At 43.2% G+C, this 8,224-nt stretch overlaps 1 long non-coding RNA gene across 1 annotated transcript; it reads right to left on the bottom strand.

The window, feature by feature from the left end:
- Positions 1-3,325: 3,325 nt before the first annotated feature.
- LOC138598665 (uncharacterized) lies at positions 3,326-8,050 on the bottom strand. The gene is made up of 5 exons (XR_011308647.1): positions 7,919-8,050; positions 4,160-4,264; positions 3,995-4,072; positions 3,845-3,898; positions 3,326-3,616 (listed from the first exon to the last, which is right to left on the bottom strand). It is a non-coding gene; the product is annotated as an uncharacterized lncRNA (long non-coding RNA).
- Between the last annotated feature and the right edge of the window lie 174 nt (positions 8,051-8,224).

Here is an 8,224-nt window from a genome sequence, read left to right as displayed (position 1 = left end):
GTGCTAATGTGTCTCTTAAAAGCAAAGGAGGATGGAAGTGAGTTCAGTAATTACAGCAGCCCAAATTACAGTTATTACATGCTTCTCATTCTGTGTGGCATCCTCCTGTGCAGAGCGGCCCTGTTAGCATATGTGCGTCTATCTGCATGTGGGAGTAAGTGAGACATGGTCCATAGATTGCAGCTGAATAAACTCTGAATGTGTAGTTTGTGAGCGTGTGTGCTGAATGTTATCCTCTAATCTGTCTGCCCCGCGTTCATCTGCGAGCTGTTCTGCCGCTCTCTCTGTCTCTGCTTTTTGTGCTATTTGTGAGATGGTCTTTGCGTCACTGTGACTCACATGTGCCTCTCTTAGTTGTTTTTGCTTCACCAAAAATGCTACTAAATGAGTTTTACTGGGGGTAGAGAAATAAAAGGATTAATAAAACATTTAGAAAGTGTTGTCAGTGAGTGACAGCTGAGTAGAAAACACTTTCTAAGAGCTTTGAAGGGATTTTTTAATGAATTTTTCATCGCAAATAAAACCAGAGAGTATAGAAAGGTTGTCGTATCCTGAATTATTTGACATGTATATCAGCCGTAAAGTATCTTACCTGGTCTGAAACAGTCTTAGGTGTGGCAGTGTGTGACCCCTCTGGAGAGGAAAGTGTAAAACTGAAGCAGGACTCATCTTTAAATATGTCTGCAGGTGTCCCGGGGGAACACCTCATCTCTTGTTTATTAACCAGCTCCACCATCAGTGACCTCACTGTAAATCAATTACTAAGGCTCTTAACTTAATGATGCATATATTAGGAGAGCACATTGTGTCTCAGGTGATGGATTATGTTTGCTCAAGCGGTTGTTTTTCTCCTGATCTGGAGCCAGAGAAATGTTCCAAGATGAAGAGGACTGTTTGATGTGATTTATGATCCTAGATGTCGGAGGGTCTCCTGGTTTCACGTGGAGAAATCTGACACCTAGTGGTTAGAGCTGGAAGAAAAAGTGTCCTTAAGTGTGCTCATACTCTCACACAGCTGTTTGCATCACGTACTGCAGCCTGCCACAGATTAAAGTCCGGGTTTTAAATGATGATTCAGTCCATGAGGTGAGTCAGTCTGCCTGACTCGTGCTGAATGTTCAGGTTGCTCTGCCGGGACTCCAGGTGAAGCATGTTGTGATTGGAAATTAACTACAAGATCTGCGATCATCTCGTACACACATTCACTTCACACACTCCACTACACACATGCAATGTCCTCCTCAGCACGGGAGAGCGCCGTGATGTTCCGAGAAACTGGGTGATTGTTAATAATTAGTGCTTCTGCGGTTCTGTCATATCAGCAGTGCTCTCAACCACATCTACCAAATCTGCTGACCTCAAGCTTGCATCCAGAGGAGCAGAACTTAATAACCCCGCAGACTGAATTGTTACTTTCCAACTGTTATGAGAGCAGAGAGACAGATAACAGCTCTCTTGTTGTGCAGGCAGCAGCTGGACAGGAGCCGAGGCTGCTGCTGCTGCTGCGGGAGAAATCCTTGAGATGTGTTGCAGCATTACGCGCTGAAAAAAAAAAGAAACACTTATGGACACACACATATTGCTAAATCTCTCTGGCGTGGTTCCAGCTCTCTCCGTGATGCTGTTAATCCCCTCTCCAGATGTGCGAGTCAAACAGAGACCGCTGAGCTCGGGGATAAAGCAAACAGAGGCCACCGGGTCGCCAGGCGCCGTCCTGCCACTCAAACACACCTGCCAATCAATGAGCTGTCGGTAGCACGCTGTTAGCCCTCCTCTGCTCCTCGGGAGGCCGTGTTATCCTGTTAATCTTACACTCAGGCGAACCATATGATGTTTCAGTGAGCTCTCAGGCTGTAATATGAGGGAGAGTAAGTACAGAAGTAGGTCAGTTATTTATCTGTGGACATATGGCAGGTGATAGTGTCTGATTTTAAAGAGAGTTTTTGATTATAAAATGTTTAATACATCAATGTTGTTGCAAGCTGTCATATTGTAACTGTAGCTAATGCAGAGGTAAAGCTAATACATCTCATTCAATCTTGTCACGGGCACTCTGCAGGACTTTTTCATACTTAAAACTAAGGGTGCAAAAGATGCCGTTTTAAGTAATTAATTAATGCTGTTTTTAGGTAATCATCATTGGCAACTGTCTTTGTACTGTAAGGTGTCAGTTAGAGACTGGATCAGAGTCGTGGAGCATCACCTTGGGCGAGAGGCGGGGTACACCCTGGACTGATCGCTAGTCAATCACAGGGCTGACACAATAGAGACAAACAACCTTTCACATTCACACTCATATGGGCAAATTAGAATCACCAATGAACCTAACGAGCATGTCTTTGGACTGTGGGAGAAAGCCAAAGTACGCGGGGGAACATGCAAACTCCACACAGAAAGGCCCCCTACATCCGGGCCGGGCTAACCACTGCACCACAGTGCAGCCTTTTTTGTCCTTCATAAAAGTAAAACGTATAGCTCTGGTTTTGGTCTGTTGGTTGACATACATTTTAAAAAGGGATGTTTTTCAACTCTTTTTTTCTAATATTTTTTAGATAAATAAATAAAACAACTGGCAGATCACATTATATGGACAGATGAAGCAGTTGATATGATAAGTTAGCCTGTTACTTGTGCTGAACAGGATTTCTCAGCAGGTTTTTTTTTATATATGTTCAGCCAACTAAAGCTGCATCTGTCAAGTTTTAAATATCTTTGTACAATTGTACAGAGGTGACTCAGAAAAGCTGAAGCTTCAAGCATCCTGACAGAAAAAACCTTTTAATCCCTCAATTTCAGACTCCAACCACTGGGAGGCGCTATAAGGTCACACAAAGCATAGCAATCTAAATATATAATAACATTTTCTGCAATTATTGCCCCATGTATTTAAGTTTTATGCTTTTTTAAATTATTATAGTTTTCCCTTTTTTTCAATCTCTTATTATATTTGTTTGCTATGTTGCATGGTTTTCTGCTGCTTTTATTTTTTCCGTTACCTAAAGGCAATTTTAAAAACTAAAAGTTGATCATAACCGTGGCTGTAAATGTAATAATAAACGTTATTATAGGTGTTCTTAGCCTCATTGCTGCTCCTCTTACCCGCATCACAACCCAGTCTGAGGTTCACCAGAGGAACATAAACAGGGACGACGCGTGGTTATGTGCACACACATGATTATGCGCAAACATCTCTGCAGGTGTTGACGCTTTCACAACTGTTTTTTCAACTCACATCTTTTACTCCATTTGTCACAGACGTGTTTTGATGCTGCAGTAAATACACCACTCAGACGTTTGATGTGAATGAGAGCCGAGTGAAGACAGATCCACTTTATTGTCAACACACATTTAGTCTGATATGTTTACAATGAATGTGAGTGTGTTCACAGCACCCTTCAACACATAGTGATGTCATTTCTGCATGTTTTATGATCCAGAATACCATTATCCTCACTACTTTGTATGTTTCCTTGTGCATGTATGTACATTATTATGCTTGTGGTGTTTATGATGATCTTGTAACTTGATGACGAATCTAATGTCCCATGGGTCCTTCTGTTTATCATTTGAGCTCCTCTTTGGAGGGCGACGGCATGTCAGAGCCTTCAGGACACTCCTGGAAAACACAAAGACACACATACACATACATTTGGAAAACACATCTCCACTTCAGCTTGCATTTCCTTGTTTTAAATATATATGATGCTTGCATAAAAGGATTTATCTAAAATGATTCCACAGGAAGTGTTAAAGACTGATGACAAAATAAATACATTAAAGGCTCATATATATGCACGCAGAAAAAAGCTGCATTCAAGTACAGGAACACTTGTGCACAGCTCACCTTCACTTTGTCCAGCTCTGGTCCTCCTGGGAGCGATTTTTGTGAGGAAAACGTCTTCAAAAAGGTAAGACAGGAGAGTCACATTAGATATGACGAGAGTGAAAAGCACAAGGATGAAACGTTAGAAGAGAAGAGGTTTTAATGTCAGACCTTCTTCGTCTGTTGCATCTCCTCTGTGGATTTGGATCTGTTCTTCATGTGCTTCTGGGGAGAGGTGTTGGTGGGACACTAGGACGACAAGGACAGAGGGAATAAGAGTCATGTTACACAGAGTTACCATGGCTACAATATTTTGTGTGTCAGACTTTCACGCACCTCATTAGGCTTCTGATCCATGGCTGATTTAGAGATGTTCTCTCAGGAGACAGTCAGGGCTGACGCAGGTATGGGATTTAATTCTCTTGATTATTTGTTGTCCAACTGTTAGAGACAAAAGAAAAAGTTTAACAGCTGTGCACTTCAACAATAGTTAAATGCAAGACTTTTTACTTTAGCTTCAGAGCACTGATAAAGTCAGAGAGATCACAGACAAGCATGCTGATCTGCAGTTGTGGCCTCTTGGCACTAGATGGCGACTCTGACTCAGGGACTCATGTTTGCTGCTGATTCACTCGCCTGAATATTTTGCTGACTGATTTCCCTCATCAAACTGGGTTTCATACTAATTATCACACCCAGACATGCAATGGAAAAGGCTCTGCTTGATTATGATGTTATGATGTTGTTATGATGAACATTAATTAAAGGCTTGTGTGAGTCCTAAGAGCAGAGATGCTCACCCATTCAGTTATAGACCCAGCGGTCACCAGTTCAATAAAACTGGAACAAAAAGAATAGTTCCGTCAATAACCAGAGATGCAGATAAAATGTGTTCAAGAAACATCAGGGGTGTATAAAAAGGGAAGAGCCTCCTTTGAAAGACGTTAAAGTCGAAGAGAAATCGACACTCTCGCTCACAGTTGGAGCCGTGCTATACAGACAACAAAAAGATTCAATGATTTTTGTAAGGTCACAATGAAGACCAGCCAACAGTCACAGCCGGGTCCACAGCTGGTGTCAGGAACCCCGGTGGCCAGGGAAGAAACACCTCCGTGTCTGGGTCAACTTGAAGGAGAGAGATGTTTATTCTCCACTGATCTCAGTGCTGCCTGTCAACGTCTGAATGTGTCTGACATCTGACCAGATAGATCAGATCAAAATGCTTCCTGGCTTCAGAGTTCGTGGGTGGTTCACTGACTTCCTCTTCTTCTCGGCCCTGAGACAGGCCAGTTTCTACAGGCAGGGTACGATATGAGAGTGTACTGAAGTCTTTTTAACTCATGTTGCTGATAACAAGGCAGTCGTGTGCTAAGAAAATTCTTTAAGACAAGGTAACGTAGTATGTAGTGAACTAGCTACTTAGCCTAGCAGCCTACTGCATTGTTGCTCTGGCTGGTAGTAGCATCCAGAGGCTTAATGCCTAACTCCTAGCTAACTCCTATCTGCATATGACGGCAGATTTTTGGTGTCAGAAGCTTTCTTGTTGGCAGTCCTTTTTTGGTCCAAGGAGTACCGTCCAAACCAGTTTCATCAGGCTTTGGCTGTAGTTTTCCACAAGGTCCATTTCTCCTGCAAAAGTGACAGGCCGCATCGGGCATAGTGCAATCGCTGAACCCAACAGCCATCACCCAACAACGATTAGACATTTTAATCATCTCTATAAGCAGACATCAAGTGCAGGTACAGGTCTGTTTGTAGTCTTCATCCCTCCAGTGCACCCCAATCTCGTGTCGTCTTGTGTTAGTCAGATTGTAACAATGACCAGCCCAAGGACGAGGAGGTTTTGGCTTGGATATCCTTTATCCAAAAAACCTAAAAAATTGGCCATCTCCTCCAGAGGCTTTATTGCCGTCAGATTAAAGATGATTTTGAGATGAGTCTTTGAGGGATTTTGCGCCTTACATTACTGAAGATAAGTTGATTTCTTCCTGACACATTTGTTGTTTTTTCAGATCTTTCCAGAACAGACTGATTAGATACCATTTATGCTGTAGAGAAAATCCATTAGAAGTCCCACTTGGATTGAAATATACATGTATTAACAAGGCACTCCTGCTAGCAAGCATTTGCTCACACAACTGATTGATCTGTACCCAGTGGAGTGTGCACGCCTTGATTCATACATCGGGCCTGATATACATGAACATGTTACACACCCAGGGGTATAACAAGACTGTTGCACTCCATGCACTTACTCTAAAATGTGCATTACAGACCTCTGAGTGGTAGGAGGAGGATAATCTCAGTGAATGCATACAGGGAGTCCTGAGTGCTCTTTGACCAGCCCACTAAGGAAAATGCCTTAACTGAGAATAATGTCCCTGTCTCACCCCTGACTGTCTGTCCCTCTTTAGTTAGATAAGGAGTCACTCTTTTGTAGACAAAGAAAAGGAACAAAGGTAGGAGGTAGGAAAGCTTTGGCTTTAAGGAAACACTTCTCCACTTGAGTACGCCAACAACAGCCAAGGTGACTCATCCAAAAATACTTGGATACTTGCAAAAATTGTACACGCACGAACAGTTATCGTTATTATATGCACGCACAAAAGCAACGCCGGGACGTTTGCCTTAAAAGCAACTATTTCTGCAAGAACAGGCAAATAGAATAGTTTGCCTCGCAGACCTTTTCTTCCTTCCTACATCACTTTGAGAGAGAGAGAAAGAGAGAGAGAGAGAAAGAGAAAGAGAGAAAGAGAGAAAGAGAGAAAGAGAGAAAGAGAAAGAGAGAGAGAGAGAGAGAGAGAGAGAGAAAAATCTGGGGTACAAAAGTTTAAGTACTTAGCCTTTACAGTCCAGAATAAATAATAAATGTGAGCATCTGCTTTACGTAAGAAGAAACTCAGTACCGGAGATTTGGATCCATAACACCAGCAGAGGCTGAGATTGTCTCAGCTGAAGTCTTAAAGTGTTGGGTCAACACTAATTAACTCCCAAACTGAGAAGCACAGTGTGACAAGAACTTCTTAATCTTCATTTCAGTGTGTGTGTGTGTGTGTGTGCGCTCGAGTTTCACAAGCACTGAAGAGATATGAAAGAACAGTAGCAATCATGTTGCATTTACATCATCACTCCTGCTGTCTCCTTGAACTTCGCACTTCAAAAAATGGTCTCCAACTGCTCCTCAACGCTCATTCATTCATTTATTATGAGATTGGATAGTTTCCACTCTTCTGGGTCATCTAATCCTCATAACTCCTGCCTGGGTGATGAAATTGAAGCCTGGCCTGTGTTCTTGAACACGCTAACCCCTGAAGATCACACGCCCAGGATGTGTGACAGTATAAAGGCTGCTCTCAGAGGTGCACATATGGACAGTAGCTGCACCGTTAGCCGGGCAGAGAGACATTAAGACGACTCCCAGAGACAAGGACATTATGTCCTGTAATTGATGATGATAGGCTGTCTGTTCTGCTGCGCTCAGGTGTGACACACCACACATATGCAGCCCAGCTGGGTGAATTCAGTCAGCAGTGGACCGTCACAGCTGCCACCAGCCTGAATCACAGCTCGACCATGTGTATCCCACCTGATAACAGAGTCAGCACTAATGAATCTGCTGTCGTTTTCAGATGCTGTCCTTCACCAGCTGACCAGAACGTCTTAATGCGCTGTAATGTGCGAGCATTGATCTGATGGATGGGTTTTGTTTTACAGCACTTATGTATTCCTCTGCAGGACTCTCAAAGGCACAGAGTCCCTTCAGAGCTCCCATTAGCAGAGGATTGAGTTCAGACGATAAACACTTCCAGATATACAACGCCTGTTTGTTATCGGACCCTGAAAGCAGCAAGTAACAAAAACAGCGACAGGAGGAAGCATCTGCACTCGATCTGAATGAAAATGTGAGCTTTTGATGAAGAGGTTTATCTCGAGACGGCATAAGACGTTTAATGAAGCGCAGAAACGCAGTGAGTGACAGCCAGGAGGGGAGGATGAATGATGGGAGAGACAGAGCGAGAAAAGGGCAGGTGAATATACAACGATCAGCTCCTAAAACATATAACATTAGTGAAACGCCCGGGGAAATACACTCACCTCCTTTTCTCCCCTCTTGCTTCTCTTTTCTTCCCTCAGTGCAGACGTGCAGTGGAGTAGAAGGCACTCTTCATCTCACTGCTGCTATGGTGTCTGAGAGAGCACACCCCTCTCTGCCCATTCATAGCTCCGCCGACGCACCGCTCATGCATGGACGCACACACACACACACACACACACACGCACATAAATAACGGCAGGTGTGCCAATCATACTTCTGTATGCGTATGTCTCCAGCCTTGCAGTCAAAACTGTGGGTGTAACAAACATTAACATTACTTATAATTATCTCAGGGTAATGACTTC

This window comes from Semicossyphus pulcher, unplaced genomic scaffold (assembly GCF_022749685.1).
Source record: "Semicossyphus pulcher isolate SPU_LCO1_2020_fin unplaced genomic scaffold, fSemPul1.0.p SCAF_2, whole genome shotgun sequence".
NCBI lineage: Eukaryota > Metazoa > Chordata > Actinopteri > Labriformes > Labridae > Semicossyphus > Semicossyphus pulcher.
The sequence above is the reverse complement of the archived record's forward strand: the minus strand, read 5'-3'. Positions and strand labels throughout refer to the sequence as shown.